At 39.0% G+C, this 7,637-nt stretch overlaps 1 long non-coding RNA gene across 1 annotated transcript; it reads right to left on the minus strand.

Moving 5' to 3' along the window:
• Window positions 1-3,280: 3,280 nt before the first annotated feature.
• LOC140689112 (uncharacterized) lies at window positions 3,281-7,090 on the minus strand. Its single transcript, XR_012063991.1, has 3 exons — window positions 6,965-7,090; window positions 4,775-4,930; window positions 3,281-3,588 (listed from the first exon to the last, which is right to left on the minus strand). It is a non-coding gene; the product is annotated as an uncharacterized lncRNA (long non-coding RNA).
• Window positions 7,091-7,637: the final 547 nt, after the last annotated feature.

Here is a 7,637-nt window from a genome sequence, read left to right on the forward strand (position 1 = left end):
TTCCAGGCTATACTCATCAATAAGATGCTGAATAAACTCCACTCACAGATTTTATGTTATGTGTGTGTGTGTGTGTGTGTGTTTTAAGTCAACAGCTCTATACGTAATTTTGTATTCATAATTTTTTTCATTTTTTCCCCAGAATTGGCTCAGAGATACATAAGCTTCACACAAAGGCTGAATCTGCCCTGGATCTATTTTTGTCTGAATAGTTATGATGGCTTTGTTTATGAACCTGGGATAAAAATCAAAATCTCCTATTAGCCAAACCTCAGATTTCCTTCCCCAAGACAACAACAGACACCTCTTTTCTCCTCCAAGTATCTGGACCTCCTCTCACGATCATCCCTTCCTTCTCACTCCTATTTCTGCATCACTAACCTGCAGGCACCCTCATACAACAGTCCTAGGTAGTGCTGTGAGCTGTAAAAATAACTCTAATTTTCTACCCTGAGAATAGCTGCAGGTAGAATCAAAATATCATTCTCTTAGTTACATTTTCTTAATGTGAAATGTTTGTTAAAAGCCAACAAGTGAAGAACAAGTAAATTCTGCAGAAGTTTTAACTCCCTTCTTTCCAGAGCGCATTGGCATTTTACGGGAGGCTGTTTACTAACACAAAGGAATGAAACAGTATATAAAAATGGAATTTGCAGCTGCTGGGCTGTGTCTTGACTTCCCGCAAAGCTGGGTTCCTTCTCAGGTTCTGTTTGGAATCCCAGTATGGTAGTTGTGCCCCATGACACCTGTCTGACATGACTTGGGGAAGTGAGATTCTAGTCACTAAAATTGATTTACCTCCAAAATCTCAATTCTGAAAAAATGTTTAGCCAAGGTTCTTAAAATGAAAAATGGAATTATGGGCTATGTTTCATTTTTCATGGTGCTTCAGTTGAGTTCAACAGCAGCTGAAATTTTATACCTTGAAAATATTTGCATATTTCACAAGTATAAATTCAACTCATAAAGCAGACTTTCCAGTTAATGAAGCTTTTCAGATACATTTATCTTCTTCTCATCAAAAAAAGCAAAAAAAAAAAAAAAAAAAGAAAAATTGAGTTGCTACTGGAGTTTTAATCATCATCAACGATGCTTGTCCAATACGTTTTTTTACAGATAGTTAAAATCCCTTTTTCCGTAATGTTAAGACAGCAAGAATAGTCCTAAAGTATGTTAATTATTTATGTTAATTATTCAAATATGCGCTTCTCCAAAATAATTTGCTAAGTATTAGAGCTCTCACTTTGGATTTTCTGCTACATGTAAATGAGTCCATGAATGATTTAATTTCAACTCGTTTAACTTGAAGGTGATACTCATGAAGAGTGTTGAGTTTTAAGAGCAAAATTACTTTTTAGATCCTGATATGGAGGAGATGGGTGTATAACTAATAAAATCACATACAGACTTAAATGGAGTGCCAATGGAAATAGCCATGTCATCATCTGAAATTCCCTCATTCTCAGCTCTCAGGTCTTGGGGTGCAGAGGCCGAACTGCCCTATGGCCCCTGATCCTCACCAGTGCTATTTCTGGGCCCTCCTAAAGCTGGAGAACAAAACACAACAACAAAATCCCTGTGCGTAGCTGGGTAGATTTTTGCTTCAGTTTCAGTCCCAAGGCATCTCACTGGAAGTCTGACCAAAATACAAACAATAAACCTTTTCAAACCAATCAAGCTATAATATGCAAATGAGCTCTGGTGTCCAGAGATTTCACTGTAGTTTCCCAAATTGGGGAAGTCATTACTTCCAAATCCTCACCCCCGCCAGCAACATATGACCTCAATGTAAGATGCACTCTGTCCTGTAACCCACGTGCCATCAGTGACCTGATCTCTGAAAAATGTAAACCCAATCCTATTACTGCTCTCCTTAAAACCCTTCCTTTTGCTTTGAACAGAAAGTAAACACCTTAGCTGTCTCATAAGTCCCTCCTCTAATCAGGTTTCCCCAATTCCTACCTCATCTCATTATACCCTCTTCTCTGTTCACCATATTCCAGCTTCAATGGCCTCCTCCTCTTCCAGAAGTCAAGCTGTCTCCTTGCCAGGAGTCTTTGTATTTGTACTTCCTGGATCTGGAATCTTTTTCCCTGGCTCTTCACCGCCATGTGTGCCCTGGCCAGCTTACCTAAACTAGCTCTGTCTCTGCAACCCAGTTAATCTCCTTGTGATCGTCACATTTCTTTCCCCCACCTCCCCCACCTCAGTTTGTATTCTCTTGTTTACGTGATCATATTTTATTGTCTATCCCCATTTAGGATCACTTTAGCCTTTTGTTGGTACCTAAAACAGCTCCAGGCACAATGTAAGCGTTCAAAATTTTTTTATTGAATTAATTAATGAAAGACTATTTACAAGTGGAGAGAGAAAAGGAAGATGTGAATGAACGACATGGTGAAAATAAGCATTCCCTCAAGAAGACTATAATATGAACATGGCAAAAAATCGCTAGGAAATCAGAAAATAAATACACATGACTGTTGTTGGCTGAAAGAAACACACACAACATAAGAGTTGTGAGTTTCAGTTTTATTTAGGGACCTTCCTGAGGACGAGAGCCCAGGAAACAGCCCCTCAGATAGCTCTGAGGAACTGTTCCTAAGTGGTAGGGAAGGAACCAGCATAGATATGAATTGTTTTTGGCTAGGAAATAAATGTAGTCAAGCACACATCTTGTAAAAGATACTGCTAATCACAAAGAACAGATATCTCAACTTAATGATTTTAGTGCTTTGCTACGTGTGGGAAGATGCAAGAATCTGGGGTCATTGAAATTCTTCCTGAGGTATGCATCTTAACCATCTAGGGGCCTGGTTATCCAAAACACAGAATGCCTTGTCCTAATTTTTCCATCCTGAATTCCCTTCAGGGTGTACTGCCCCTGGGTGACTGCAGTGGGTTTGAGGTTAGATTCAACCCATTATAAAACTAGATGATGACCTACATTCTTTGTTCCTTTTTTTTTTTTATGTCATAATAATAGAAGTATTCCTTTTTACATTTGTAATGTTATTATGTTCACTTTTTCCGAGCAATCTAAATATTTATTGAGTAAATAAAGTGGACTCTAGAGGTAGGTTCTCTACAATGTTTTTCTAATAAATAAATCATTGTATAACTTGGCCAGCTTGAATCTTAATATATTATAAATTTATTCATCTCTTTGTCCTTTTCTGTTTCCAAACAATACAATTTTGGTCCAAGACTTAAATACCACATTCATTTATTTCAATTTTCTGTGATGGGATGCTGCATGCACCATTGTATTTTCCTTAGTTGTGACTTTTAACAAAGTTCAAAGCCATAATTCATGCTCCGAGGAGGAAAACAAAACAAAATTAAATTTCCTTTTCTTTTTTTCATACTTGTTTCCTTTTTAAAGCAACTTGGTCAAATACACCTTATATTACTTATGACACAGGCCAAGTTGTTCCAACAAAGAGACACAAATTCAGCTGCTCAAATAAGATAGATGTTTGCTCTTTTCTTACGTCATGGTCCAGAGGTAGGTGGTTCAGGCTTGAAAGGGATGCTCTCAAATCCCCAGTACCTCCAAAACAGCTTCCCTAGTTCTCATCATGAAGCCTGCATCAGAGACAGATTGCACCAGATTAAGTGAAACAGGCAAGGAAGATTTTATTCACGTTGTTACTGGAGAATAGGTTCTTGTCTCGCACAGGAAAGAATTCAAGTGTGAGGCATAGTAAAGTGAAAGCAAGTTTATTCATGAAGATATACACACTCCACAGTGGCTTAGGGGATAACACACTTTATATGCAGAATACAGGCCATCTCAACAGACGAGAGGAAGAGAGAGGCTGAGAGGTGGAAGGGTGTTTAGTTTAAGGTAAACTAGATATGCACTCCACAGACAGAATGTGGGCCATCTCAGAAAGCAAGAGAGAGAGAGAGAGACAGAGAGTGCCCACGAGGTGTGGGAGTTAGTTTTTATGGGCTCAGTAATTTTATATGCTAAGGAGTAGGAGGATTATTCCAACTATTTTGGGGACAGTGTTGGGATTTCCAGGAATTGGGCCCCCGCCCACTTTTTGGTCTCTTAAGGTCAGCCTCAGAACTGTCATGGCGCCTGTGGGTGTGCCAGGAAGCTCAAGGTCTACTGGAAGGCCAGTCTTCCGCCATCTTGGTTCTAATCAATTTGTCCTATCCTCAATTCAGGTATCATTCCTTTAATGGTTGTGCCCTGCCCCCTTACCTCCTGTCTCAAAGTAAACAATAGCATATTGTATATCTAAAAGCTGCTGAAAATAGAGCTTGATAGATGTTAACTAGTTGTGATAATCATTTCCCAAAATATATATATATTGAATCATTAGTTATATACCTTAAACATATTTAATGTTAAATGTCATTCTATCACAATAAAACTAGGGGAAAAAGACTTGCAACAGGAAAGAGATTGAACATGAGAGTTTAAACACTGGAGTGAGCTAATGGAAAAGTACTGGGGGGCATGGTGGGGTGTGGGGGTGTTGATCAATGTGATTAGATCATCTGTATTTGTTAATTGGTGCTTAGTGAAGTGAGGCTTCTGCCCTCCTATGGAGGCTCAGAGCTGGGGGGTACTGTCTCTTCATGATTACATTTCTAAGGGATGGCTCTGGTATCTTCAAGAAAGACATTCCTGGGGTTTCAAACTGCCAAGAGGCTAGAAGATTTCTATTTCAAAGAGACAGAAGAAAAATTTACAAGTTTTCTAAAGTGAATGCTGCATATAATTTCTTTTCCACTACCTGAAGTGCAGGTCACTTACTAAGACTTGCAGCATGCTAGCCGCCTCTTGTTCCTCGTGTCCAGCCTGCATGATGATGGCCTTGATATAATGGATTGATGTAATGTTGTGAGGGACTCAGACAATCCAACTCTCCCCAGATTATATGATGACAGAGGTGGAAGAGCTAACATGGCCCTGAAATCAAAGCAGAAATGAATAGGTTTAGGCCAGTCACGTAAATGCAAACTATTTCCAATCCCTTTTTCTGACCAGAATGGAAAGGAATGCACTCATGAAATCGATGGCTGCATACCGTGGAAACATGAGGCTTTATAAATCTACTCTAACAATGACACTATGTCTAGCACAGCAGCCGCTAGGTAAACATGGAGCTTGTTGGAGCTTGCAGTGGTCCATACTGTAGCCACTCTCCAGGATCCACCCCTTTCTGCAAGAGCCAGACCAGCAAATTGAACACAGATAGGGTAAGGACCACCACCCCAGCATCCTTTAGGTTTTTAATGGTGACATTAACTTCTGCCAATCCCCATCTGAGTATAATATGAGGATATATGATTTATAGCAACTATAGGAAAAAGAAATAGTAAATAGCTGACTCACTCATCAGGGAGGTAATATAATCTAGGGGAAAGGATACAAGTCAGAAAGACCAAAGTTTGCATGTTTTAGCCCCATGGCCTGATTTCTCTCTGCGTGACCTATCACAAATTATTTAACTTTCTAAATCTTACACTCTCTACCTGTACTTAGGCTTAGTAATGTTTACCTTCAGTCTGTCTAGTATGAAAGACTATTAGGTAAATAGAGGAATATAGAATGTTGCCTTAATAATGGTACGTATTTGGTGCGGTAGAAGTATGTGGGATGGACTACCAAATACCTGAAGAAGAAATGTAAGCTAAACAGAGCCGGAACCGATACACCTGAGTTATTCATTCTCTAAAATCTGGATTTCAGTTCTTAACCTTGCACCCCTGACAGATGACATTAGATATACCATCTATCAACAGAAGGATAAAGCAGTATATTTCCAATATGGAAAGTAAAAGAAAATTACAATTCTGAAAGAGATTAAAATAGGACCAGGGAACACACTCTTTGAAATGTATTGTGAATTTGGTCCCTGTAAATTTTGGCTCCAAGATGAAGTGATCGAATGGTTCAATATATTCTCAGTAAAGCTAGACAGGAAAGAATTGCTTTACTTCTTTGAGACAAGAATATGAATGGATCATTACTAACAAAGTCATATTTCAATTGTGATGAAAGAGGACAGAGTAAGGAGAGAATCTGGGGGTTGGAATCCCATGTAGACCACTGACACAACACGCTACCAAGTAAGAATTTTTAGCCAAGACACACTGGTAGGGCCCTAAAAAATATAAAATATTTAAATAGCATATCTATAAATAAACAGACCCTGACCCAAATGTCTCTAGAGCCCTCCTTCCACTATTCCTTCCTGTTATCCAGCAACAGTCCAACAGCAAGGAAGTGCTGATCTTACCTATCTTTACTGTAAACTTTCTCTCTAGTATCCTTCCTCTCAACCCACCACTGCCAATTAAGCAGACTAACACTAAGGCAAAGAAAAGTAGCTCTCCCTTCAATGGCCTCTAAAACACCCCCCACTCTACAAAATTTTTCCAAAGATCTACTTAATACCTTGGTTTTAAGATAGAAAGGCATATATCCCTTATGGAGAAACCAAACAGAGCAAGCACAGGGGGCAATAGCAATGCTTAAAGAGGGGATCTACCTTAGTTAGCATTGAAAGAATAGGAATATATTTGGAGAACTGCAAAGTGGTCCAGTTTGCGTGGAGCACAGATTATATGTAAAGCACCAGAAGGTGATCGCTGGGGCAAGAAAGGACAAAGAGGAATTGAGACTATGGCATAAAGAATCTGGTGCCATTTCCCTTGATTTACAATCCCAAATTCCTTGTGTGAGCTTGAACAAGTTATTCAACCTTCTGTGCCTTAGTTTACTCATCTGAAAAATGGGAGTAGTATCTTCTCACTAAGGTTATTAAGAAGATTAAATGAAGTAATAGATGAAACGTGCTCCGAAAAATGCCTGATTGCAATGAATGTTCAGTAAAAGCTGCTATTATTGGTGGAGAGTGATAAGTTATTTTGATTAAAGGGAGTGCTGTGGCTGGTTCCATGAGCAAAGGTTTGCATTTTAGTGACTAAATTTATCTACCTTTGATGTCATCGAAGCATAAAGGGTGCATACTGAAAACTATTCCAAAATGATCCATGACTCTTCAACAGAGGGTGGGAGGCTTGGCTGAGTCATAGGAAATGCAGCAGATTAAGGCCCCATAAAAAGGAGTTCATTAGCATCCGGCTGGCCCAGCATCAGTGCAGGAGAGCTTCTTTATGCTTTATGACACTGCATTTATGCTTTATGCTTTATGACATAGTGTGACACTGTTTGCAAAGCTCAACAGTAGGATTCCTTAATTTCCTATCACAAATCCCCTAGAATAACTTCTCTTTGGGATACAATTCAATCAATGCATACGTTTCACTACTTAGAAGGTAAATTAAAAGTTCTTAGACAGTATAGGTGGTTTAATAGGAATGAAATTTGGCCAACTGGTATAGAGTGATGAAAATTACTGTAGAATGGTAAGTACAGTGCACCCTTTTCAATAGCACTTGATTCTTTTAAACCCCAAGATAACCAGGCAAGATTTTGATACTAAATTTTTTTTAATGTAGACCTTGAATCTATGAATGAGAGCCAAGGCTTTCTGGAAAATGAATATACAGTATAGTAGAGAGAGGTGGGGTCAAGATGGAAGATGGTGAACTTACCTCCTCCCACTGACACACTCAAACTACAACTACGTATAGAACAGCTCTCTCTG

The sequence above is a fragment of the Vicugna pacos genome, chromosome 25 (genome assembly GCF_048564905.1).
Source record: "Vicugna pacos chromosome 25, VicPac4, whole genome shotgun sequence".
NCBI classification, from domain to species: Eukaryota; Metazoa; Chordata; class Mammalia; order Artiodactyla; family Camelidae; genus Vicugna; species Vicugna pacos.